This window comes from Herpailurus yagouaroundi, unplaced genomic scaffold, assembly GCF_014898765.1.
Source record: "Herpailurus yagouaroundi ecotype Mexico unplaced genomic scaffold, PumYag 569, whole genome shotgun sequence".
In the NCBI taxonomy this organism is placed as follows: Eukaryota; Metazoa; Chordata; class Mammalia; order Carnivora; family Felidae; genus Herpailurus; species Herpailurus yagouaroundi.
In genome coordinates this window covers 1589361-1616777 of record NW_024412786.1, presented here as the reverse complement: position 1 = coordinate 1616777, position 27417 = coordinate 1589361, and positions in this window count along the sequence as shown.

The window sequence follows — 27417 nt, the reverse complement described above, 5'->3', positions numbered from 1 at the left end:
TGCCCCCATTTCCAACTTGAGTCCAACCAAAGAAAGCCAAATCTGCTGTCCTAACCAATAGGACTCTGTTTTGGAAAGCGACAACAGGCGGCGTCTCACTTTATCACCGAGGGAGGGACGTGGGGGCCAATTATTTAACCCCTTTAAGCCTAACTTGCGGCGCCTGGAAACTGAGAGGCAAACATTAGCCTCCTCTCGGGGCTGCTGGGGGGTTTCCACGAGATGATACGCGTGGCACCCGAAGCACAGAGCTCGGCCCCTGAAAACCCCCCGTGTCCGACTGATGGCGCTATTGGGTCTATGTTAACCTGCCGTCCAGCAAACCCAGGGGCCGAGGGGGCAGTGGTGTTTGCTCCCAACGAGGAAGTTGAGGCTGAAGAGCTTCACGTGTCTCCCTGGAGCCTTGGAGTGGAGCTCTGTGCATTCCAGCCCAGAGACTTTTCCAGGTCACTCCTTTTTTTGTTTCTTTTTTTTTCTTTTTAATGTTTCTTTTTTTTTTTCTTTTTTTTTCAACGTTTATTTATTTTTGCGACAGAGAGAGACAGAGCATGAACGGGGGAGGGGCAGAGAGAGAGGGAGACACAGAATCGGAAGCAGGCTCCAGGCTCTGAGCCATCAGCCCAGAGCCTGACGCGGGGCTCGAACTCACGGAACGCGAGATCGTGACCTGGCTGAAGTCGGACGCTTAACCGACTGCGCCACCCAGGCACCCCTTAATGTTTCTTTATTTTTAAGCGCGAGCGTAAGAGGGGCAGAGAGAGAGGAAGACGGAGAATCCCAAGCAGGTTCCATGACGTCAGCACAAACACACTATCTCTCGAACCATGAGATCACGACCTGAGCCAAAGTCGGACACTCAACCGACTGAACCACTCAGGCGCCCCCTCCAGGTCACGTCTCCACCTCTCCAGGGTCTGTCCTGAGTAACACCCCCCAGAGAAGTCTCTGGTTCTGCCTCTCTCGCCTGCGCCCTGCCTTCCACGGATTTGTCTACGTGGATGTGTATCTTCTATTTTTCTTCCTTTTTACAAATGGTAGCCTCGGGGCGCCTGGGTGGCGCAGTCGGTTAAGCGTCCGACTTCAGCCAGGTCACGATCTCACGGTCCGTGGGTTCGAGCCCCGCGTCGGGCTCTGGGCTGATGGCTCGGAGCCTGGAGCCTGTTTCCGATTCTGTGTCTCCCTCTCTCTCTGCCCCTCCCCCGTTCATGCTCTGTCTCTCTCTGTCCCAAAAATAAAATAAACGTTGAAAAAAGAAAAAAAAAATTTACAAATGGTAGCCTCTGGCCATTTCCACCACCAATAGTTCTTGGAATTCATTCCCTATCAGGCTATCTAGAGTTTTCTGACTCTTCACGAAGCCCGAAGAGTACCCTGCTGTATAGACGTACGTCATTTATCTCCTACAGATGACTGCATTTGTAGGTGAATTCCCTGGAGATGTGTGGCCAACTTGGAGGGCGTGTGTGTTTGAAACAATGAGGCGGTTGCCGTTACAACAGACGATCTGCCCAGCTCCCCACCAACCCGCACGTGTTCACACTCGCGGATCTTGGCCAACCCGACAGAAGGGAACTTGGAACCTCGGTGTTCTTTAACACCCAGCCGCGTGATGAGCCAGCATCTTTTGTGTGTGCCCAGCGGCAGCTCGTGGTTCATTTCTGTGACTCTCTTCCTCTCATTTCCCTCCCAACGAGGCTGTTGCCCAGTTTCTTGTTTCTTATTGATTTGCAAATGCTCTTTACATTTGCAAGTGTAGGAAAAGTAGGGCGGCTGGGAGCGGTCGCCCTTGTTTGTGACATGAGTTACAGATATTGTCATTCTGGGTAGCACTTCTAACCTCCCTGCTAAGACCACACCCTCTGCTCACTCTCTTTTTAAAAATTCCCACAGCATCTCACCCAGTTCTTTGCCCACAGTAGGTGATCAATAAATGCTTGTTGATTAGATCGAAGCTGCCGAAGCTTTCTTTACTCATCGTCTTCGTTAAGAGGCCCTAAAAGCATGGCCCCTACCATTTGATTTTAGGTAGTTATAAGTATATACTCACACTCCTGTTCTAGTATCTTGAATGTACTGGAAAAGCTTTTTAAGAAATGGAAATTAAAAAAATAGTTTAATGTTTATTGATTTTTGAGAGACAAAGAGAGACAGAGCGCGAGCCAGGGAGGGACAGAGAGAGAGGGAGACACAGAATCCGAAGCAGGATCCAGGCTCTGAGCCATCAGCACAGAGCCCGACGCAGGGCTCGAACTCACAAGCCGTGAGATCATGACCTGAGCCACCCAGGCATCCCTAACATTTATTTATTATTGAGAGACGGAGAGAGACAGAGCACGAGCCCAGGAGGGGCAGAGAGAGGAGGAGACACAGAATCGGAAGCAGGCTCCAGGCACTGAGCTGTCAGCACAGAGCCCGATGTGGAGCTTGAACTCACAAACCAACCGTGAGATCATGACCTGAGCCGAAGTGGGATGCTTAACTGACTGAGACACCCAGGCGCCCCAAGAAATGGAAATTTAAAAGAATGAGCTAAGAATAAATACAGGTGGAGTTGTGACATGACATCCTGTGCCCCGGAAAACTGTCTTGCACCCCCCACCCCCACCCCGTGCATAGGACCCTCCTTTGGAGACCTCTGGACCTGATGCAGTGATAAGGACACACCCCGTCTACTGAGAACTTCAACTTAACCTGGACATGAATGGCTTGTCTCCCCCAGGCTAATGCCAGGTGCCTCTGGGTTGTGGGGCTCCCCGGACCATATCTGGTGAGCACAGGAAAAGGGTTGCTGTTGCAGAGAAGGAGAGGTACAGGAGGAACCAGTCTGGGGTGCCACAGCCCGGGGCCCCCAGCGTACGGGGCACACCCATAGTGACAGGTGATGATGCCCACCACGGTGGCCTGGGCCCAGTTTGCAGCCTACTCCACTACTGGAAGGAAGCCGGAGGGACAGGGCCATGCTAGGGACAGGCGGGCAAAGAAGAGGCCCGACGTGCCCCTGCCAGGCCCCAGGGTGTGCTGCCTGCAGACACAGAGGGGCCCAGAGCTCATGACCTTGTTGGCCACAGCCATGGACAAGGGCACCATCGTCAAGTTCAGGAACTCTGCACCAATGACTGAAGGCGGATACCAAGGAGTTCCCCACCAAAGGTGGGGTGTCGGCAGCTGCTACGGAAGATGATCCCTGGAACCCTCAGGCCTCCCACTCAGCCCAAGAGGTCAGCAAAGGCCCTGGGGCCCCAGGGCTGGAGCCCTGGCATCAAGGAAAGCCAAGAGCAAGGAACTCTCCCTGCAGGTGGACCAGTTTCCTGTTGCTCCGGTGAAAAGAACCACCAATATGGCGGCTTACAACAACACCCGTTTCTTCTCTGACACTCCGGGGCCCAGAAGCCCCCAATCCGTGTCCCTGGGCTGAAATCAAGGTGATGCCAAGGATCTGCTACCTCTTACGCAGTGGGGCTGGGGGTGGGGGGTGGCAGGGAGCGGATATCTGTTTCCTCACCTTTCCAGTTTCTAGAACTGTGTTCCCTGGGTCCAGCAGGGACCTGCTCGGGTGCTTACATTGCCCCTTTCTTTCATCAAATCTCTCTCTGCCTCCCTCTTCTAAGGAGACTTGGGATCATATTTAGGGCCACCCAGATAATCCCTTGATCTCAAGGAAATTAATTTAATCACATTTGCAAAGTCTCTTCGGCCGTGTAAGTAACCTTTGCGGGTTCCAGGGATTAGGGCGTGGGTATATTTTTGGGGGGCCATTATTCTGCTGACCACAGAAGACAGCACCAAGCGGACGAGAGGCTTCGAAGACGGGGGTAGGGGTGGGGGTCAAGCAGTGTCCACGTTCGTCTCTTACAGACGCTGCGAAGCACGGGGGCAGGGAGCCTCGGTGCCTCCCAAGTCTCTGCAGTGGCCCAGTGGCTGCTTTGGAGAGTACCTTCAAGTTAAGGGTGGGGACGGGAAGGCAGGAGGCTGGGTTGGGGGCTCACATGACCCCCTGGTGGGCAGCACCCACCATACCTATTGTCCCTTTTGTCCCGGACATCGACGGGTGGGTGACCTCTGGGTCATCCTCCCTCAAGCCTCCGGTGTCTGACTCCAAGGAAGTTTCTGGTTCTTGAGGGCAGCTTTGGGTGGAGAAAAGACTTTCAGAAATATTTTATTACTTTTCATCTTTATTTATTTTTGAGAGAGAGAGAGAGAGAGAGCGCAAGCAGGGGAGGGGCAGAGAGAGAGAGAGGGAGACACAGAATCCGAAGCAGGCTCCAGGCTCCAAGCTGTCAGCACAGAGCCCGACGGGGGGCTCGAACCCACAAACCTCAAGATCATGACCTGACCCAAAGTCAGATGCTTAACCGCCTGAGCCGCCCAGGAGCCCCAATACTTTAGTTTTTAAAGCTGGTTCTTCAGTCCTAACCTTTTGTTGAGCTTTTATTTTTTTTTTTTATTTTTTTTCAACATTTATTTATTTTTGGGACAGAGAGAGACAGAGCATGAACGGGGGAGGGGCAGAGAGAGAGGGAGACACAGAATCGCAAACAGGCTCCAGGCTCTGAGCCATCAGCCCAGAGCCCGACGCGCGGCTCGAACTCACGGACCGCGAGATCGTGACCTGGCTGAAGTCGGAAGCTTAACCGACTGCGCCACCCAGGCGCCCCTTGTTGAGCTTTTATTTTATTTTATTTTATTTTATTTTTTTAATTTTTTTTTCAACGTTTATTTATTTTTGAGACAGAGAGAGACAGAGCATGAACAGGGGAGGGGCAGAGAGAGGGGGAGACACAGAATCGGAAACAGGCTCCAGGCTCTGAGCCATCAGCCCAGAGCCCGACGCGGGGCTCGAACCCACGGACCGCGAGATCGTGACCGGGCTGAAGTCGGACGCTTAACCGACTGCACCACCCAGGCGCCCCTTGTTGAGCTTTTAAATGCAATTTACAAAGCCTATTCTATGAATAGATCCAGACAATTTTCATGATCATCTTTAAGGCGAGCTTTGATTAATGTTTGTACCATTTACCTACTTAGTTAATTAAACTCCTTTAAACATTTTAAGCTGCAATCAGAGTTTATTATATTCCATTTTCTAAGTTTTTCAATTATCTGACTAACAAATCTTCCCAAGTCCTTAAAGCGATTCTTATCAATCAGATACATTAAACTTACAATTATGGGGATTTTTAAATATTCAAAAACTGTTTACCAACCTAGTAAGGTTCCAACTTTCAATCACAGCTCAAAGTCAACGACTTGAACACATTTAAAATTAGAATCACAAGTCCGATGTGAACATTCAAACATACTCAGTTCTCTTAAACTTTCTAAGTCCTTAAAAGGCCAGAGATATAAGGGAGATTTCTGACCTTCTCACAGAAAGATGAATATAACGGTTCCGATCTATTCCATCATACACTCCACTCGATTCTAGATTTCCCTGGGTTAAAACTCTTCCCCAAACAGATCTGGGGTTTCCTTCTCGGTTGGACGAGGGTCCCTCACGTTCTGTTTCAACCCCCAACGGCTGTACAGGGAGTCAATTCTGATGTGAGTTTTCTTTCCATTTTGAGAATAGTGTGAACTATTCATCGATCGTCCTGGACAAGGTTTCTGGTTTGGAGCCGTTGTGAATAAAGCCGCTCCCGGTGACATCCCGGTGACTGAGACGGTGACGGTGACGTCTCAGTGGGCATGCACACGCATTTCTGTTGGGCACACCCCCGGGGTGGGGGTGGGGGGGACTTGCGGAGCCCGAACAAGCCTCTCGCCTTCCCAGACACGGCCGAACGCTTTCCCAAGGCGTGCCCCACCGATCTAAGAGATCTCTGGGCAGAAAGGACTCGGGGTCCCTGCCTCAGTTTCCCCTCTGTCTGCCTTGTGTCGGTTGTCCTCCCACAGCTCACAGATCCTCAGGTCCTCAGGGTTTGGAGTTTGGAACTGCCCCCTGAATTCCTTGCCACGTTCCATAATCCCCGAGCTGCTGTGTGCCCGGCACTGTGCTGACCCCGGGGGGAGCCCGAGTTGGGTAAGGTCCTCGTGGGGAGCTGGGGCAGTGAGGCAGGCAAGCCAGCCAGCCACTAAGGACTTCACGCAGTCAGGACCAAGACTGACATATGTACCCAGGGCTATGGAGGCCCACAGGGCACCAAGCCCATGCCCCGTGTCAGAGGGCACGGGAGTACCCTTGGCGGGGTCCCCAGGCATCCAGCATCCTTTCGCATCGTGCCCGTTGAGGGACCACCCCACCCCCATGTGGTCCAGTCCAAATCAGTTTCTGTCGCATCCTCGGGATCCTGGCTGATCCTGAAGATTTCCCAGGGACAGCGACAGACAAGCCGGGCCCTGAAGGATTAGGAGTTGGCAGATGAGGGGTGAGAGGAAGGGTGTCAGGCAGAAGGAACCACATCTGCAAAGGCCCAAGAGGCAAGAAGGCACCGGGAACGAGGGCGAGGGCGGAGGGTGGGGGGGTGGGATGCGATTCTCTCCACACTCTGGGAAACAAGGTGAGAATCAGCCGCGTGTCCTGAGGGGCTGCTCTGTGAAGCTGGGGGTGTAGGGCTGCCTCCTAAAAGGTCACCCAGAGCCCTCACAGAATGTTAAACAGAGGAAGAATGACTTCCCTCAGAAAACTCATTCCGGCCACACTGTGGTGGGCCCGATGGAGGTGGGAAACCGGCCAAGAGGCAGTTGGGAGGGACTGAGGCCAGGCGGACCAGCGGGGACGGAAGAGGACTGTCACCGGGGCATCGAGGAGTTCTGCGTCAGGGGAGGAGGGCGGGGAGGAAGGCAGTGGGCCTCCGCCTGGGGCCCTGAGGAAATCTCCTGGCCCAGTTCACCACAGAGCTTAGCTGACAGCCATGCCCTGAGCCCCAGAAGCCGTGGCCTTTCTCGAAGGTTCCCAGCTCTGCCCTGCCCCCAGATCCCCTTCTTTTCTCTCACTCCCTGCCCCACGCCCACAAGTTGAGTCAGCTGCCCTTCACCCGGGCAAGGCGACATACCGGGTCCTAATCCCCGAAAGAAACCTATTAATGTTCCCTTACATGCAAAAGAGGCTTTGCAGATTTGACTAAGGACCTTGAGATGGGGCGATTATCCGGGATTATCCGGTGGGCCCGAAGTCATCACAAAGGTGCTTATAAGAGAGAAATCGGTGTGAAGACAGAAGCAGAGGGACGTCTGAAGCTGCCACCCTGCTGGCTTTGAAGACGGAGGGCTGCTGGCGCTGGACGCTGGACGAGGCCGGGAACTTCTCCCCTGGAGCCTCCAGAAGGAACTGGCTCTCTTAGCACCTTGATTTTACCCAGTGAGACTTCAGACTTTTTTTTTTTTTTTTTAATTAATGCTTACTTATTTCTGAGAAAGAAAGAGAGAGAACGAGTGGAGGAGGAACAGAGAGAGAAGGAGACACAGAATTGGAAGCAGGCTCCAGCTCCGAGCTGTCAGCACAGAGCCGGACGCGGGGCTCGAACTCACGGACCGCGAGATCGTGACCTGAGCCGAAGTCGGACGCTTAACCGACTGAGCCACCCAGGCACCCCGTCATGTTTCAGACTTTTGACCTCCGGAACTGTAAGATACATGGGGTGTTGCTTTTCAGCTGCCAAAGTGGTAATTTGTTACAGCAGCAGGAGGCAACTGATCAGAGTAACAAAAAGCTTCATGTCTCCACCAACGGGTGTGGACTCTTTCTCTCCACCCCCAATCTGTGTCCCCCATCTGGGCCCTGCAAGGCAGCACCGCGCCCTCTACCTTCTCTCTGTGGGGTCAGGTAGGGGTGTGGCCAGCCAGTCCTGCCGGGGAAGGTTGGACATGCCCCTCCCCCCACCAAGCCCCCAAGGCTAACCGATCAGCTCGCCACACTCAGCCACCTCTGGGAATTTGAGCTGATGTCTTTTTGGTTTTTCCTTGCACCAGTGCCCCTGGCGGGGGCCCTGTAACCCCTATAACCCCACGGTAAGTAAATCCAGACACTAGTCCATGCGGGGACTTGAGCCCCCAATTTTATACCCAGCCCAAGGCCAGCGTGATGATTCCAAACCGCTTAGGGCAGTCCACCGCATGTAGAAGTCTGCCGGGGGGGTTCCTGGGGACCCTCATTTCCCGAGGCTGCCAGGCACCCCCTTCCCCGGCACCTTCTTCCTGTTCTGAAAGCAGAAGGGAAGCCGGGCACTAGGGCGGCCACCCTGTGACCAGGAGGTGACAGGTGACGATTCAGGCGGTGGGTGCACAGAGAGAAGAGCGAAGGGCCCCATGGCATTGCCAGGTTGGCTCAGTCGGCTGAGCGTCCGACTCTGGCTCAGATCATGATCTCACCCAGTTCTTGGGTTCGAGCCCCGCGTTGGGCTCCGTGCTGACAGCTGGAGCCTGCTTCGGATTCCGCGTCTCCCTCTCTCTCTCTGCCCCTCCCTGTCTTGCGCTTTCTCTCTCTTTCTCTCTGAGAAACTAAACATTTAAAATAAAAAGAGTCAGACCCTCAACCAACTGAGCCACCCAGGTGCCCCCCCCCCCGAGGCTTTTGTTTGTTTATTTAAGATAAAACGGGGCGGGGGGGGGGGGTTCGGAGCGGCCCCAGCGAGTGTGCTTAGCAGTGTTGTTATAAATCAGGTAACAGTCAAGGCTTAGGCAGCAAACCCTGGTTTGTGGAGAGAAGGAATTTCTTGAAAAATTAGAATACCAGCTTGGGGTCAAGAAGACAGTGGCCAGAGATGCCCGAGTACTTGAAGCAGGCCTGTTTAGACACGCCAACGTAACATGCCTCCTGTATACGGCGATTCCGTCACGTTTATAGATTTCTCTCGAAAAATGTAAATGTAAGGATCTTTAAGTCTTCATTCTTTAGGCCATTTCCTACTTAAATTCCTCTCAGCAGCCTGTCTAAACACAGAGACCCACGAGGAGGGGACCTGACCGGGGGAGAGGAAAGGCAGCCCCCGAAAAGCAGGGACATATCCTACGGCTGAAACATTTAAGGGACGAAACAGGGAAATGAAGGGCCCCAGGGGTTTAGGGTGCCCAGGATGCAGGGATAGGAAATGGGGAGCAGAGTCCCAGAAGGAGGGACAAAGGGTTTGGAGGAGTTGGTGGAAGAATGCCCCCCCAAAGGCCACCCACTTTGCAGCGGTGACCGCTTCTGGCCCGTGTGCGCAAACACAGAAGATATAAACACAGAGCAGTGTAACTCAGAGGGTCCCTTTGAGTTTTTCTGTCTCCAGCTCTCTCTTTAGATATAATCCGAGCGATTCAGAATCTGAATCACAAAAAAGGGGACCTGGAGTTCTCATGGTGTCCAGGACTTGAATGCCCACTAGCTTAATATCAACAATCTTTTAGGCCACACCGATGCCAGTCAGCTAACCACGGTAAGGAGCCTGATGGAAGATTGAGCCCCATATGCCTCCCCGAGCAGGCAGGTGGACATCATTCACAAGGACAACCCGAGAGCGAAAAGAGAAGACGTATTAGAAAATACTAGGACCCACATAGAGCGCCCTGTGGCGTAAACGATGTTCAGGCAAAAAAAAAAAAAAAAAAAAAAATTAAATTATCTTCTTGTAGAGCACATATATGAGCAGTGATGGTTTCTCTTCCAGTCGAGAATAGTGGAGTTAGCATCTATGCTTTCATGGAACAGGGAGAGCTTCTCCTTCCTAATCTTCCTAGTTTGATAGTTTACGGCCTGTGCGTCCTCTTATCCCCCTTGGGCCACCTCGATGCATCCAAGCAGATGAGAAAGGTAAGATTTTATTTTATTTTATTTTTTTTAAATTTTTTTTTTTCAACGTTTATTTATTTTTGGGACAGAGAGAGACAGAGCATGAACGGGGGAGGGGCAGAGAGAGAGGGAGACACAGAATCGGAAACAGGCTCCAGGCTCTGAGCCATCAGCCCAGAGCCTGACGCGGGGCTCGAACTCATGGACCGCGAGATCGTGACCTGGCTGAAGTCGGACGCTTAACCGACTGCGCCACCCAGGCGCCCCAAGAAAGGTAAGATTTTAAAAGGAGTACAACGTTCTCCGCGAAGGAACGCGGGGCAAGTGCATCGACAGCTGGGTTGTTTCAAGACCGAAAAGAAGGCGGCAAAGATTCTGCTGAGTGAAAATGTTAAGGCGGGAAGCGAGAAGGTAGAGAATGTCCCCGGTGAATGTTCTACTTGTAATTCAAGGGGAAATTCTTTGTTTTCAAAGTCAGCCTGTCCAGGACACCTACAAATATGACCACAATTGTAGGAAATTTTCTAAATCAAAATCTGTGATTAAAAGAAAATAACGTTTGGGGCGCCCGGGCGGCTCAGTCGGTTAAGCGTCCGCCTTCGGCTCAGGTCACGATCGCGCGGTTTGTGAGTTCGAGCCCCGCGTCAGGCTCTGTGCTGACAGCTCGGAACCTGGAGCCTGTGTCTCCCTCTCCCTCTCTGCCGCTCACACTCTGTCTCTCTCTGTCTCAAAAATAAATAAGCATTAAAAATTTTTTTAATTACACACACAAAAAAGAAAAAAAAACGTTCAAAAGCCGTCAAGCCCGAGAATAGTTGCTCTCCTTGTTCTGACTGCAGCCATGTTCATGAACACCCCAGTGCCGTGCTGTATGGATGTTTCTAGAAACAGAAAACAGTTACCATTCTCTTAGCCAAAGGAGGACCAAAACCTCCCCCTTCTTCTTTTGTCTGGGTTTGACACGATACTATTCTGAGCCTGTGCTGCCATAGTTTGTGCTGAGAAGTTAATTAGCAGAGGTTTTTGAATTTCTTTATTAAGTTGACGTAAGAGAAAATTCTATACAACAGGGAATGATTAAAGGAGCCATGGTTGGAATTATGTTTTGAAATCTCAAAATGCACACGAAGCGTCCTTGTTGGCAGAGCTGAATTTAACCTTAGACGGTGGTAACGAGCAAGATAGGGTCAGTGGAAATAACTGTTACCATTTCAGTGGGGTGTCTCCATTTCTCCAGGTCCCGGGACCGTGGCTTCTCTGGTTTCCAAAAACACCACGCAGAGTGCCTATTTGTTCTTATCACAAAGTCACAGGGCTCAGCAGTTGAGAATCTTGCCTGAGGTCTCAGAGATTGGGTAAGACTTCGACCAATGTGTGTCTCTCCAGCTCGATGTCCTCTTAACTACACCTTATTATCTTTCCACTAAGGCACCAAGCTGTCTGACTCTAAGGTAAAAAGATCTTAAAAGCATGCAGAGAGAAAAGATAGTATCAACAAGAGGATGACAATTAGGCTGAAAACAGACTGACTTACCAACGGCAACGACGGGAGCCAGGACGCAACGCGAAAACATTTCCAGAACGCCAGGACTGTGAAATGAACACACGACCGATAAAAATCGAGAGTTCGCCAGCAGTAGATCCCAAGGCAGAGGTTATACTTCAGGAAGAAGGAAAGCCACCCCTTAAGAAAAGGTCTGAGGGGTGCCTGGGTGGCTCAGTCAGTTAAGCGTCTGACTTTGGCTCAGGTCATGATCTCGTGGTCCACGAGTTCAGGCCCCGTGTCGGGCTCTGTGCTGACAGCTCAGAGCCTGGAGCCTGTTTCAGATTCTGTGTCTCCCCCTCTCTGACCCTCCCCTGTTCATGCTCTGTCTCTCTCTGTCTCAAAAATAAATAAACGTTAAAAAAATTTAAAAAAATAATAAAATAATAAAAAAGAAAAGGTCTGAGATGGAAGAAGAAATAGCAGGCAAAGAAGTTGGCAAACATGCAACGTGGAGAGACCTAGACGGACATCAGCTGCAGAAAATCGTACTGATATCACGTATCTTGAGAACTTAAAAACAAGTTAAAGCAAGGCGATTTCAGGTGGCCACTGTAATTTGTCGGCCCGGTGGGAGAAGGAAGAGGACGGACTGAAGTGTGAAGCAAAAGGCTGTTATTGAATTACTGTCCCAGCTCCAAATCACCCTCCTCTGTTCCGGGTATCTGTGCTGCCATGGTCCCTGTTAGGTTCTGCCGATAGGGGGTGCGAGAGAGAGAGAGAGAGAGAGAGAGAGAGAGAGAGACTGAAAAGCCAAAGGAGGAAGAGGGGTCTTGCTCCTCCCTGTTTGCTTCCTGTCTGGCGAGTGGTGTTCCAGCAAAGCTTGTTCACCCCTCGGCCGCAGATCGTGCCCACGGCAGCCCTGGAATCCAGTTGAATGCTTCCAGCACGGGCAAACCGACTTCATCCTGCCCTCACCCCACCCCTCCGAGACACTGGTACAGCCAGCGGGGCTCATCAGAGCTGGCGTCCCAGGCCCCACAGAGGGGGCCCCTCCTTAACGTTCTACTTGGCAATTCCAGCCCCTTCCCTCTGATTCCGCAGCTGCTTCCTGTGGTTGCCAGCCTCCCCCCACCCCCAGCCCCCACCCCAAATACTTTATAGAGTTCTCTTTATACATTTTCTGTTACTTAGTTAACAACTGAATACCTAGTTAAGAATTCTGTCCCTTAAATCCTCTCTGTTCCAACAAGGGGATGGTGTCTGTCTCCTGACTGTTCTGAAGGAGCTTTAGAAATTCATAAATTTCTAAGAATTTCTAAAAGTTGGAGACATAGAGACTATACTGGAAATGTAAAAAAGCACACTTCTCAAGTGAAAGCCCTTGTACAGTAAACCATGGGAGAATGATTTTATGACATTGGAGGGAAAGAGATTTTCCAACTATAACACAAAGTTAGAAACCACAACAGAAGCGGCGGAAGGAAAATTTGACTAAGCCAAACTTCTGAATGGGCAGAAATGATTGTAAGGAAAATAAAAAGACAAAGCCAAGCTGGAGAAAATACACATAATTCATACTATAACCCACGCCCAATATATAAAGAGCTTCTACAGATAAACAAGAGACTAACCGCCCCAGAGAAATTGGCAAAAGAAATGACCAAACTATTCGTTAAACAAAAGAAATACAGGGGCGTGTGGGTGGATCAGTCAGTTAAGCATCCGACTCTTGATTTTGGCTCAGGTCACGATCTCGTGGTTCGTGAGTCGGAGACCCCTGTGGGGCTCTGTGCTGACAGTGCAGAGTCTGCTTGGATTCTCTCTGTCTCTCTGTCCTCCCCAGCTCATGCTTGCTGTCTCTCTCTGTCTCGCAAGATAAATAAATAAACTTAAAAAAAAAAGACATACAAGTAACTTTTAAAAAACAAAACTTTTGGGGCGCCTGGGTGGCCCGGGTCGGCGTCCGACTTCGGCTCAGGTCGTGATCTCGCGGTTTGTGAGTTCGAGCCACGCGTCGGGCTCTGTGCTGACAGCTCGGAGCCTGGAGCCCGCTTCGGATTCTGTGTCTCCCTCTCTCTCTCTCTGTCTCTCTCTCCCCTCCCCCGCTCACACGCTGTCTCTTTCTCATAAAAGAACATTAAAAAAAAATTTTTTTTTAATGAAACTCTTCTTGAGGAATAATTTTAGATTTACAAAGAAGTTGCAAAGGCAATACAGAGGTAGTTGCCCTGTACCTTTTCCCCACATTCCCCAGTGTTCACGTTTTACGTAACTGACATATTTGTCACCACCAGGGTGATGACAGTAAGACGTTACGACTAGCTAGGCTGCAGGCTTGGTTCAGATTTTACCAGTATTTCCACTAATGTCCTTTTTTCTGTTCCGGGGTCCAAATCCAGGGCCCCACATTATAGCACGTGCCTCCCAGGCCGTCTTTCTTCGTTTGCCACACAACCTTGACCATTTGGAAGAGTAGTGGTCGGGTACTTTGTACGATGTCCTTGAGTCTGAGATCGTCTCACGTCCTGTTTTCGTTCATTTGTTTGTTCGTTTGCTTTTCACGATTAGGCTGGAGTGACAAGTCTGGGGGAGGAATACCGCAGAAGGGCCCTCTGGCCACGGCAGATCGGTGGGGGAGGGGCGGTGGTGCTCAGTAGCCAGGTGACATCCTGGGCCACGGAAGCCTGGAATCACGTGGATGAGGTGGTGGTGGCCAGATTCCCGCACTGTTCGACTTCGGTCTTCTCTTTCCACTCTCTGTTCGTAGCAGGCCATTCCCGAAGTCCAGCCTACGCTCAGGGGACCGGGAATGAAACTTTACCTTCGGGAGAGGAGAGTACCTACCTGAAGGACCCAGAATGCCTCTCTCCGGAAGAGCTGTCCCTTTCCCCCTGTTTACTTATTTATACAATCATTTATTTATGCCAACGTGGACACATGTATATTTAATTTATATTTTTGTCTCTAGTGCAGGTATTACATTATTTATTTTGCTGCTCGAGTCGTTTCAGCTTTTGGCCATTGGGAGTTTTCCCAGTTGGCACCCACCGCCCTTTAACGTAACCCTGCTGGGGTGGCACGTGGGTTGTTTTCATTTGTTAGCACTTTCTTACTTCTTCTTGTTTTTTTTTGTTTTGTTTTGTTTTGTTTTAAGGAGGCTCCCAGCCCAGGGCGGAGCTCGAACCCACGACCCTCCCTGAGACCCCTGATCCCTGAGATCGAGACCCAAGCTGAGAGCAAGAGTCATATGCCCAACCGACTGAGCCATCCAGGCACCCCCCCCACACACACACACACTTCTTTTCTTCAGACGCTGCAGGACACGCCGCGTCTTTTTAGCTTTTTAGCTTCATTTTCCCAGTCCCGGGGAGTCAGCCAAGAGGTCCTGCCACCTTTTATTGGGGAATGGCAGTTAGGCACCAAGATCTGTATGAATGACGTTAAAACATATGACAGATGGGGGGCCGCCTGGGTGGCGCCGTCGGTTAAGCGTCCGACTTCAGCCAGGTCACGATCTCGCGGTCCGTGAGTTCGAGCCCCGCGTCGGGCTCTGGGCTGATGGCTCGGAGCCTGGAGCCTGTTTCCGATTCTGTGTCTCCCTCTCTCTCTACCCCTCCCCCGTTCATGCTCTGTCTCTCTCTGTCCCCAAAATAAATAAACGTTGAAAAAAAAAAAAACAAAAACATATGACAGATGCGGTACCTCATAGTAACAGAAATGCCAATTAAAGCTAAAACGATAGCGTTAGTCATTAATCGAGCAACAGAGGACCAGAATTTGGCACTCCACTGGCAAAGCTGGGAGGCATGGAAGGCCTTCAGCAACAGCTGTCAAAATTCAAATGCATGTACACTTGACCTAGCGTTCCCACGTCTGGTGATAGGCAATGACATGGGAAAAAAAAGGTGTTTTTTTTTTATGACAACATTGCTTACAAATTTGAAAAAAAACCAGAGTCCACTGAAACGTTCATCAATAGAGACCTGGGGATTTAGATTTGGTGTGTCCCTTCAATGGAACATGATGCAGCTATTAAATCAAATGAAGAGGGCGCCCGGGTGGCTCAATTGGTCAAGCATCTGATTCTTGATTTTGGCTCAGTCATTATCTCACAGTCATGAGAGTGAGTTCCACGTCAGACTCCACAGTAGGCATGGAGCCTGCTTAAGATTCTCTCTCTCCCTGGGAATGCAAGCTGGTGCAGCCACTCTGGAAAACAGGATGGAGGTTCCTCAAAAAACTAGAAATGGAACTACCTATGACCCAGCAATGGCACTGCTAGGTATTTATCCAAGGGATACGGGTGTGCTGTTTCAAAGGGACACATGCACCCCCATGTTTATAGCAGCACGATCGACAACAGCCAAAGTGTGGGCAGAGCCCAAATGTCCATCAATGGATGAATGGGTAAAGAAGATGTGGGATATAGATACAATGGAGTATTACTCGGCAGAGAGAATGAAATCTTGCCATTTGCAGCAATGTGGATGGAACTGGAGGGCATTATGCTAAGTGAAATTAGTCAGAGAAAGACAAAAATCCTATGACTTCACTCCTATGAGGACTGTAAGAGACAAAACAGATGAACATCAGGGAAGGGAAACAAAAATAAGACAAAAACAGGGAGGGGGAGAAAGCATAAGAGACTCATAAATATGGAGAACAAACCGAGGGTTACTGGAGGGGTTGTGGGAGGCGGGATGGGCTAAATGGGTCAGGGGCATTAAGGAATCTACTCTTGAAATCACTGTTGCACTAAATGCTAACTAATTTGGATGTAAATTTTAAAAAAATAAAAAGAGGGGCGCCTGGGTGGCTCAGTCGGTTAAGCGTCCGACTTCAGCTTAGGACATGATCTCGCGGTCCGCGAGTTCGAGCCCCGCGTCGGGCTCTGGGCTGATGGCTCAGAGCCTGGAGCCTGTTTCCGATTCTGTGTCTCCCTCTCTCTCTACCCCTCCCCCGTTCATGCTGTGTCTCTCTCTGTCTCAAAAATAAATAAACGTTAAAAAAAATGCTTTAAAAAGGGCGGAAGAAAGAAAGAAGGGAAGAAATATATAAGCTTTTTTACCTACTGATGTAAGGGAATAGGATTTGTCTAAGAAGAGGGGAAGGAATATATATTTATATGTTCATCTATATACATTTTGCTTTATGCCTAAACTATCTGAGGAAGGACACTCAGTTAATGGCCAATATTAGTTGCCTATGAGTGGATGCCTGGGGGATGGGGTGGAAAGGTTAGTTGTCCGTGTAGATCTTTTTGGCTTTTTGGCCTCTGAAGCTTTTTAGTTTATTTTATATATTTTTAATGTTTTTATTTATTTTTGAGAGAGATTGAGAGCATGAGCAAGGGAGGGGCAGAGAGAGAGAGGGGGACAGAGGATCTGAAGCAGGCTCTGTGCTGACGGCAGACAGCCCGATGTGGGGCTTGAACTCACGAACCCTGAGATCATGACCTGAGCCGAAGTGGATGCTCAACCGACTGAGCCACCTAGGCGCCCCCTTGAGGCTTTTTAAATGTATCCCCCACCCAAAAATGAAATTGTTGTAGCCTGATGCCTGTTTAAGAAACCATTCTTGTTTTTTTTTTTTTAACATTTATTTATTTTTGGGACAGAGAGAGACAGAGCATGAACGGGGGAGGGGCAGAGAGAGAGGGAGACACAGAATGGGAAGCAGGCTCCAGGCTCTGAGCCATCAGCCCAGAGGCTGACGCGGGGTTCGAACTCACGGACCGCGAGATCGTGACCTGAGCTGAAGTCGGACGCTTAACCGACTGAGCCACCCAGGCGCCCCTAAGAAACCATTCTTAAGTCAACTGAGAAATGATCATGGAAATTTAAAAATAAGTAGAACTGAATGGTGGTGGAGATACTATCCGAATATATAGAATACGGATAAAGCAGTATTTACAGGGAAATTCATAACCGTAAATACATACATGAGCACAGAACTAAGGCAGAAAATGGATGAACATTTCCAATGAGGTCACCAAAAAAAAAAGTATCTCGGATGTTTGCCGAATCTGTACGTTAACAACTGTGTTAAATAATAAACAAACAAATCAACTTTTGCTTCTATCCCCAAGTACTTTGACGAGCTTAAGGAATGCAACGCGTACAAACCACTCATCTCCTGGTTGGAGCCTTGAGGCCGGGAGAAGTTCAGAGACTGTCGGCGCTCATGCTCACGGCCCTGCCTTCTCCTGACCCCTGCCGTGGGCCTCCCAAGGGACCCCCTCCCCGCTGTGTCGCCTGCGCTCCACTGCCCCAAAGAGGAAGTAAAGTCAGAATGATAATCAGCATTAGGAATACAGCTGACCAGGTGACATGCATGGCCAGCCTCGAGGAAACTGTATTCCAAGTACGGTGAACCCAAGCTAGGACGGAGATATTTCTGGCAAACGGTGAGGCAGCCCCAGAAGTCTGTTTTCTGGAGGACCAGGGAGTAGGAGCAGGTAGGAGAGAATGATCCATCCACAAGAGGGAGCATTGCAGGAGCCCGAGATCCCAGCCGGTGGCCGGCGGGGGGGGGGGGCTATGGCCCAGCCCAGTTCCCTGCCCGGCCTGGGCGCATCTGGCTCCTAGACAGGAAATCCGAAAGAGCTGTTCTTGAAATCTGGGCACCGAGGGCTCAATCGCTAATCCCGTCCGCAGAACCAGGGAGAGGGGACTTCTTCCCCATCTCCCACCTGGAGCTTTGCAAGGTAGCTGAGACCCCCAAACAAGGGATAGGGCAAGAACTCACCACAGCTTTTACCGGACCTGTGGCCCCCGCCAGCCCGAGGCACCGTTCGTGCCCACAGCTCGGATAGCACCCACAGCAAACGCTCAAAGCTTCTGAAGCCCAGGGAACAGCTCGGAGCCCGTCTCAAGCCGCATACACAGCAATTTCAGTCTCTCCAAAACACAGGGCAATTGAGACCTGCTCGGCGAATAGAGAATAAAACACTTTGTGATTTACAGGCCAGACAAGAGCGCACATGAAGGGTTACTTTCATACTGAATTTAAAATTCACGCTGGTGCTACAACGTACCCGTTTGCAAGTGTTTTCGCTTTAGAATATTATAAACACAATTTCCCGAGGACTTAAAGATTCCGATTTTGAATTACAGAAGGTATAATGGAAGAAGCTGCTATTTGCAAATTGGAATAAATGTCAGCCGAATGGCGCAAACAGCGGAACCGTGATTTTATGGGCAAAACAGATTTCTTAAAGCAATATCAAACGGCTTGAGTCGAGTAGTTACTTTGAATATCCTAATTTCGGAGAAATTTGCCTCCTCTTGGCTGAAAACACTTCGCGTGGTGAGAACACAAGAGCGTGAAGACACTTCACAACAAACACGTTATTAGGCAAATATTTTCTTGGGTCCGAGGCCCATACGTCTACCAAGCCAAAGGCCAGCAAATTGCCAGAGCCCTGCTGGCCTGGGATCAGCAGGGTCCCACGAGTCCAAATCCAGGCAGGGCTGGGGCGAGGCTCGGCCGGGTCTCCCTCCCAGGGGCAGGTCGGTGTGAGCAGGCATATCCACGGACCGCCACGGGGCCCTCGGGGACCCTCGGGGTCCTTGACCACTGTTCCAGAAGCAGTTACCATCGGCTGGTCAGCCAGGCTCCCTCTGCTGCCTTTACGCACAACTCCGGCTCCTGAGAGAAGGCCCGTGACCTTGTGTCTGGTTTTAGGGGTGACTTCGAGGGCCGCAGTCAGCCTCTACAGGAATTCTTACACCTGCTGCTCAGGGTGCAAGGTGGTATCTCAGTTTGGAGAATAGTTTGGCCACACCCGATAAATGGAGACGGACAGGCACTCAGGTCCCCACCTGAGTCTGTCCCCTAGAGATGGCCACACACACACACGTTCATGTTTTAGTGGAGAAACTGGAAACATCCAGAATAACATGGACACATCTCAAACACCTCGCTGCGTGAGAAAAACATATTGCTGACTGTACCATATCGTGTCTTTCTGTGAAATTAAAAAAAAGGTACAAGATGATACTATTCATTCATATGGAATAGAATTTGTGCCCCTACCTGGGGTGGAAAACGCGAACGGGGCAGAGAGAATCACCCTGGACAAGAAGGATGCCAGGTGAGGGCGCACAGAGGCTGTGGGACGCCGGATGTGGACATTCGTTATATTATTCCTGTTACTTCTTTTTGGGTGCTTGAAATATCTCCTTAAAAAGACTACAACAGGGGTGCCTGGGTGGCTCAGTTGGTTAAGTGTCCAACTCTTTTTTTTTTTTTTAATTTAAATCCAAGTTAGTTAACATATAGTGTAATAATGATTTCAGGAATAGAATTTAGTGATTCATCCCCCACATAGAACACCCAGTGCCCAGCCCAACAAGTGCCCTCCTTAATGCCCGTCACCCATCTAGCCCATCCCCCCACCCAACACCCCGCCAGCACCCCTCAGTTTGTTCTCTGTATTTAAGAGTCTCTTATGGTTTGTCCCCTTCTCGGTTTTTATCTTCTTTTTGCCTCCCTTCCCTCCCTTCCCTTACGCTCATGTGTTTTGTTTCTTCAACTCCACTCCAACTCCAACACTTTTTTTTGGGGTGGGGGGGGGACAGAGAGAGACAGAGCATGAACGGGGGAGGGGCAGAGAGAGAGAGGGAGACACAGAATTGGAAACAGGCTCCAGGCTCTGAGCCATCAGCCCAGAGCCTGATGCGGGGCTCGAACTCACGGACCGCGAGATGGTGACCTGGCTGAAGTCGGACGCTTAACCGACTGCGCCACCCAGGCGCCCCACACACCACATTTTCTTTATTCATTCCTCAGTCAATGGACATTTGGGCCACATGGACATTTCTATACTTTGGTTATTGTCGATAGTGCTGCTGTAAACGTGGGGGTGATGTGCCCCTTCAAATCAGCACTCCTGTATCCTTTGGATAAATGCCTAGTGGTGCAATTGCTGGGTCGCAGGGTAGTTCGATTTTTAGTTTTTTGAGGAACCTCCATCCTGTTTTCCAGCGTGGCGGCACCAGCCTGCATTCCCTCCAACGACGCAAAAGAGATCCTCCTTCTCCACATCCTCGCCAACATCTGTTGTTGCCTGAGTTGTTAATGTGAGCCATTCTGACTGGCATGAGGTGGTATCTCATTGTGGTTTTGATTTGTATTTCCCTGATGATGAGTGATGTGGAGCATCTTTTCATGTGTCTGTTAGCCATCTGATGTCTTCTTTAAAAAAAAAAAAAAGTTTATTTATTTTTGAGAGAGAGAGACAGAGCACGAGCAGGGGAGGAGCAGAGAGAGGGGGGGACACAGAATCAGAAGCAGGTTCTGGGCTCCGAGCTGTCAGCACAGAGCCCAATGTGGGGCTCGAACCCACCAACTGCGAGATCATGACCTGAGCCGAAGTCGGACGTTCAACCGACTGAGCCACCCAGGCGCTCTTTTTTTTTTTTTTAACGTGTACTTTTGAGAGAGAGAGTGAGAGAGAGAGATAGCATGAACAGGGGAAGGACAGAGAGAAGACACAGAATCCGAGGCAGACTCCAGGCTCCGAGCCATCAGCACAGAGCCCGACGTGGGTCCCAAACCCACGAGCCGTGAGATCACAACCTGAGCTGAAGTCAGATGCTTAACCGACTGAGCCACCCAGGTGCCCCGCCATCAGATGTCCTCTTTGGAAAAGTGTCTCTTCATGTCTTTTGCCTATTTCCTCACTGGATTATTCAGTTTTTGGGTGTTGAGTTTGGTAACTTCCTTATAGATGTTGGATATTAACCCTTTATCTGTCATTTGCAAATATCTTCTCCCATTCCGTCAGTTGCCTTTCAGCTTTGCTGATTGTTTCCTTCGCTTGGCTTCGGAAGCTTTTCATCTTGATGAGGTCCCAGTAGTTCATTTGTGCTTTTGTTTCCTTTGCCTCCAGAGACGTGTTGAGTAAGAAGTTGCTGCGGCCGAGGCCAAAGAGGTTTTTGCCTGCTTTCTCCTCGAGGATTTTGATGGCTTCCTGTCTTATGTTTAGGTCTTTCATCCATTTTCAGTTTATGTTGTGTCTGGTGTGAGAAAGTGGTCCAGGTTCATTCTTCTGCATGTCGCTGTCCAGTTTTCCCAGCACCACTTGCTGAAGAGACTGTCTTTATTCCATTCTTTCCTGCTTTGTCAAAGATTAGTTGGCCATACATTTGTGGGTCCACTTCTGGGTTCTCTATTCTGTTCCATGGATCTGAGTATCTGTTCTTGTGCCAGGGCACCCAGCTCTCGATAGCAGCTCAGGATGTGATTTCACGGTCATGGGATCGAGCCCTGAGTTGGTCTCTGCCCTGAGCACAGAGCCTGCTTGGGATTCTCTGTCTCTCTCTCTCTCTCTCTGCCTCTTTCATTGTCAAAATAAATAAGTAAGCAATTAAAAAAAAAAAAAAACCAGCTAAAAGATATCCCCACAGGGTCCATTGATGGATGGATAAATACAATGTGATCGTGTTTAAGTGTATTGGGGATTCGTTTCGATGAGGTTATGGTAAGACGAGTGGATTCAAAACCGATTGTCATGAAGAAGGAAACTTACACTCACAGATCCCTCGAAAGAGGAGGCGGGGCCGTGTGGGGAAGCCCAGAGCTGGTCAGCAGGCAGAGAAGCGAGAGCATGGCCCAGCGCCTTTACTGAGGTTTTTGTGGCAAGGAATGGGACAGGAGGGAAAGTCCCCAGGTAAGGTTAGGATCGTATGGTTTGATTAATTCTGGTGGGCGCTGGGCCATAATGGTGGCCCCTCGTTGTCCAGAACCCGGCCTTGGCGTGATTTAGGGGAGGGGGGATATTGGCTTGGTTTGTGAGGTTGATAAAGGAGGCGGTTGGGGCGTGGGCTCTGGGTGGGTGCTTTGTATATCAAAGGTGGACTTAGAGGGGAGATGTTGTCTATCTCTGTGAATTAGCTAACCTTGGGAGAGACAGTCTCTCCAGGACCAAGGTCCTAAATCCCAGAGTATCAAAAATACAAATGAGGCACCTGGGTGGCTCATTCGGTGAAGGGTCTGACCCTTGATCTTGGCTCAGGTCATAATCTCACAGTCTGTGAGTTCGAGCCCTGCGTCAGCCTCTGCGCTGACGGGGCACAGCCTGATTGGAATTCTGTCCCCTTCTCTCGCTGCCTCTACCCCACTCGTTCTCTCTCTTTCTCTCTCAAAATAAGGAAATAAACTTAAAAAATACAAAAAAAAAAAAAACCAAGAAAGTGTAGTCAATGCAGTGAATTATACATGCAATGGAACATTACTCAGCCTTAAAGAGGAAGGAAATTGTGGCATACGTTACTATGTGAATAAACCTTGGAGGCATCATGCCAAGTGAAACAGGCCAGTCGCTAAAGGACACAGACTGTATGATTCCACTCATGAAAGTCCGAGAACAGTCAAGTTCACAGATACAGAAGGTGGAATGAATAGTGGTTGCCAGGGGCTGGGGGGAGGAGGGGGTGGGGAGACAGTGTTTAATAAGGAGACAGAGTTTCTGTTGGAGGTGGTAAGAACGTTCTGGAGACGGATGGTGGTGATGGCTGCATAATAACGTGAATGTATTTCGTGCGACTGAATGGTTAAAACGGCGACTTTCAGGTTAGGTCTATTTTACCACGATAAGCAGAACCACTGAATGTTAAAAGACTTCTTTCGCATAACGTATGTGATTCTTCTTGGTTATTCTCAGCTGACTCTTCGACATGTAACTGGGATATTTTCTGAGATCACTAAATTTTTCAAAACCTATTAGGGACGACACACTGATGGAACAAAACAGAACAGAAAAGCACAGTGATTCGTGGGACTTATCGCTAAGATTGGGGTGATCCCTGTGATCCAGGATCCTGGGAGCAGGGCCTGGGATTTTTATGCCTTTTTCTACCTGGGGGGGGGGGGGGTGTGGGGAACTTCTGGACACCAGGCGATGATGTGCTGTCACTTCTCAAGGTCTGGGGAACGAACACACACGCTCAGAAGCACACAGCATCGGCCTGAGTCCGTCCTGCCCATGCGGACCAGTGCACGTCAGGGCTGGGCTCTGTTCCAGGGAACAGCGAAGGTGGACCCAAGCCCGGCTGCCGCTCTCAGAGAACAAAAGACACAAAGATAGATTTGCCAAGTATTTCAGAAGGGCTGAATGCGTTAAGGGCAGGTACACAGAGCAAGAGAAGGAGGCACGGTCCTTCCGGGCAAGGAGGGCTGGGGAGACCCACAGAGGGAGGCATTTGGAAGGACTCCGGAGGTACGAATGCCGCCCCCGGTGGTTAGCAGTGGGACAGGGAGGCCGGCTAACTGGGTCACCCAGCATCCGGCAGAGAGGGAGGGTGAACCGTTAGATCTGCATAAGGCAGAGGATGTCTCAGCCAGGGATACAGCTGGACAAATAAGCAAGTTCTGGGCAGTGGACCCAATCCCTAGCTAGGGCACCTGGGCTTCACTAGGGGAGCCACTGGGAGCCAACGAACAAGTTGTTCCAGGAAAGGAACAACCAGAGCAGCGCCTCCGGGCAAGGAGGACAGGGGCTGAGGGCCCAGGGGTGGACAAGACCCACACAAACAGACGTAAACTGGCAACGGTGGCCTCTGTTCCCAAGGAGAAGTACAAGTTCGCAGGCCGGGGGACACAGGGGGTTTCCACGTGGCCACGAAGCTCAGCGACACCTCCCCGAGGGAGCCATGGGAGAGTCAAGGCATAAATAGACACCAACAAAGTGAGGAGGAGAAGCCAGAGGTTCCCAGCGGGAGGAGCGGCATACGCAAAGGCCCTGTGGCAGGACACAGGGCATTCTGGGAGTCCGAGAAAGCGCGTGGCTGGAGTAGCATGAGGAACGGGCTGGAGAGGAAAGTCAAGCCTTTAAGGGAAAGATGCACCATCGTCTATCTGACCGGTCACCTCCGGATGGTCCCATGGCTTCAGACACCGGCCACGAACCTCCAGGCCAGGCCCCGGACTCACAACCACCTGTCCACCTTACGTCCCCCTGTGATGTCTGACAGGCCTCTCTCACCCAGCCAAGTCCACCCCGATCCTCCCCCGGTCTTCCTCCTTCTCAACAATGGCGGCATCGGCCACCCGGCGGCAGGTGACCCGGGTGCTTTCTTTGCCTCCTGCTTTTCCTGTCCCTTCCGTAGCGCTCCCTTCGGATGCCCTCAGATCCTCTCTACTGGTTGCACACCCCCCCCCCCCCCCCCCCCCCCCCGCACTCTTCCTTCCCACGCCGGCCCCTGCCGCTTTCTCCAGCCCCGGGAGCCCCTTTAACTGAACGCCCCGGAGACCGCATCTGTGGGTGGCCTCATCTCCCCTGATCCTGCTTCGCTACCCTCCTCCTTGCTTCCTGCTTCTCACGGGGACACTTCCTCGACGACTCCTTTGCCCCCGAGTCCCCATGTCACGGGCTGCGTCTGCGAGAACCCCATCTAACGCTTTTCCGCATCTCCAGGACCACCCCGTGATACAGGGAACCATCAGCTCTCAAGGGAATAAGTGCCGTGGCCCCTTAGCTGCCCTTCCCCATCCACATTCTCCACCCAAACCCTACCACTGCCCCCCGGAAAGACGTCTGGGTCAGCCAGGAGCACCTGCCTGGCAGGGCCTGGCCTGTCGTGGTCACCGGCCAGTGCCTGGCAAGGATGAATTGCCCTGGCACTGGCATTTACCAGCTGTGTGATCTTACACCAGTTTCTTAGCCTCTCTGTGCCGAGGGCCGTCCATTTATTTGCCAAATGGGTTTATTGAGCCATCCTTCAAGAGGCGTTGGAAGAATGTAAAGTACTTACAACAGGGCCTGCTCGATAAATATCGGCCACTCATCATTCACTTAACCCATCAAGCAAAACTGCATTGAATGCCTGCTAAGTGATTGGCTCTGTTTTAGAGGCTTGGGAGGAAGGCACCGCAGAAGAAAAAGACAGCAGAGCGGAACAAGGGGGAGTGGGGATGTTCGGTCACGCAATTTAACTAAGGTGCTCAAAGGCTGGCATCATCAAGAAGGTGGCGAACGGGCAAAGACTTAGAAGTGAGGGAGGAAGTCATGGAGATGTCTGGGAAAATGGATTCCAAGCAGAGGGCAGAGCCAGTGCAAAGGTCCTGAGGTAGGAGATGCGGTGGCTGAAGAGCAAGGAGACGGGGGTGGGGGGGAGCATGGTGAGGTCGCGCGGGGGGGGTGGGTAGGAGATAAGACGATGGAGTCTACGCTCCGGTTCAAGAAACATGATGCAACGGAAACAAATACAGAATGAGCTTTTTCCTTTTGGTGTTTTTTTTTTTTAATTTTTTTATTTGTTAATGTATTTTTTTTTTTATTTTCGGGAGAGCGCAAACAGGGAAGGGGCAGAGAGATGGGCACAGAGGATCCGAAGTGGGCTCTGAGCTGACAGGCTGATAGCAGTGAGCCTGGTGTGGGGCTCGAACTCACAAACCGCGAGATCGTGACCTGAGACGAAATCGGAGGCTCAACCGACCGAGCCACCCAGGTGCCCCTCTAACTGGTGTTTTAAACCCTACATTGCAAAGCTCATTAAAGCTTGGAAAAGGAGATCTTTTTACACTAAAGAAAGCTCTAAGGTTGTGAGGAAGGAAGGCACAAACCTCACACCGTCCTCACACCAAGACGTCTTGTCTTGGCCCTGTGAAGAATCTACCGTTGAGAGCTTGGGGCATGTGACAGTGTGGTGTGGCCTCGTCACGTGACGGGCTCCTGTTCTCCCTCCCCCATCCACAAGCAGGCCCAGCCACCCCCGGGGGTCATTCTGGAACCTCACAATCTACAGGATCCGTCATTAAGGACCGGGTTGGGGCCAGTCGACCCAAGCCCATCCATCAGAGAACTGGCCGCTGGGTGCCGTTCTGAGCTAGTGATTCATCCCTTAACTGATGCAAGGCAGGGGTTAGGGGTCACGGTTTGGTGGGGTTGGGTGGGATCGGGTACAATGGGGTCACTGCATCTGGGTCTAACTTAAAAGCTGGGAAGTTCTTTAAATTGTTCTCTTCTCTGGTTTGTCTTCACGATGGTATGTCACCAAAGGGAAGGCCCTACGGGAGGTCCAAAACCCAATGAGGACCGTTCTTTCCAAAGCTGCGACCCACTCTGTACAGCTGTATAGACATCCCACCGAGGTGGCAAAGGCCAGCAGGCAGGCGGAAGGACAGGTGCACGCACAGAGCCAGCCCAGCTTACGCGCTGAGCCAGGATTTTCATCCGGGTCGTGGGGGGATGGGGGCGGAGCCAGGAATGCGGAAGTCTCTGCGTGTGTCACGTGACTGGGTGCGGCGTCCGCAGAGGGTCGGAGGCGGGGGGTGGGGGGGATGTCCAATGTCCCACGATGGGCAACGTGTTCCCACACAACTAAGAATCATCCGACACCCCAAGGGACTTTCAAATGTCCATTGGACCGGATTTGAAACACTTTTAAATCTTTGGGGCGCCGCCTGGGTGGCTCAGTGGGTTGAGCATCCGACTCTTGATTTCAGCTCGAGTCATGATCTCACAGTTTGTGAGTTCGAGCCCCGCATCCGGCTGTGAGCTGGCAGTGCGGAGCCTGCTCGGGATTCTCTCCCTCCCTCCCTTTCTCTCTGTCCCTCCCCCACTCACGCTGTCTCTGTCTCTCTCTCTCAAAATAAATAAACATTTATAAATAAATAAAATACTTTTAAATATAAAACTATTGTGTTTTTTTTAATTTTTTTTTCAACGTTTATTTATTTTTGGGACAGAGAGAGACAGAGCATGAACAGGGGAGGGGCAGAGAGAGGGAGACATAGAATCGTAAACAGGTTCCAGGCTCTGAGCCATCAGCCCAGAGCCCGACGCGGGGCTCGAACTCACGGACCGCGAGATCGTGACCTGGCTGAAGCCGGACGCTTAACCGACTGCGACACCCAGGCGCCCAAAACTATTGTAGTTTTAAAACGTTAAAGAATCAGGGGCGCCTGGGTAGCTCAGTCGGTTAAGTGTCCAACTTCAGCTCAAGTCGTGATCGGGCAGTTCGTAGGTTCGAGCCCCGCATCGGGTTCTGTGCTGACAGCCCGGAGCCTGGAGCCTGTTTCGGAATCTGTGTCTCGCGCTCTCTCTCTGCCCCTTCCCTGCTCAGGCTCTGTCGCTCTCTGTCTCCAAAATAAATAAAACATTTAAAAATTTTTAAAAATAAAAAGCAAGGGATGGGGACGAATGAAAGGGACAGAAGAGCCAGCTCTAAGGGGCCCCCCCCCGGGCTCTGAGACGATTTGAGCCCCAGAATAAGCAACA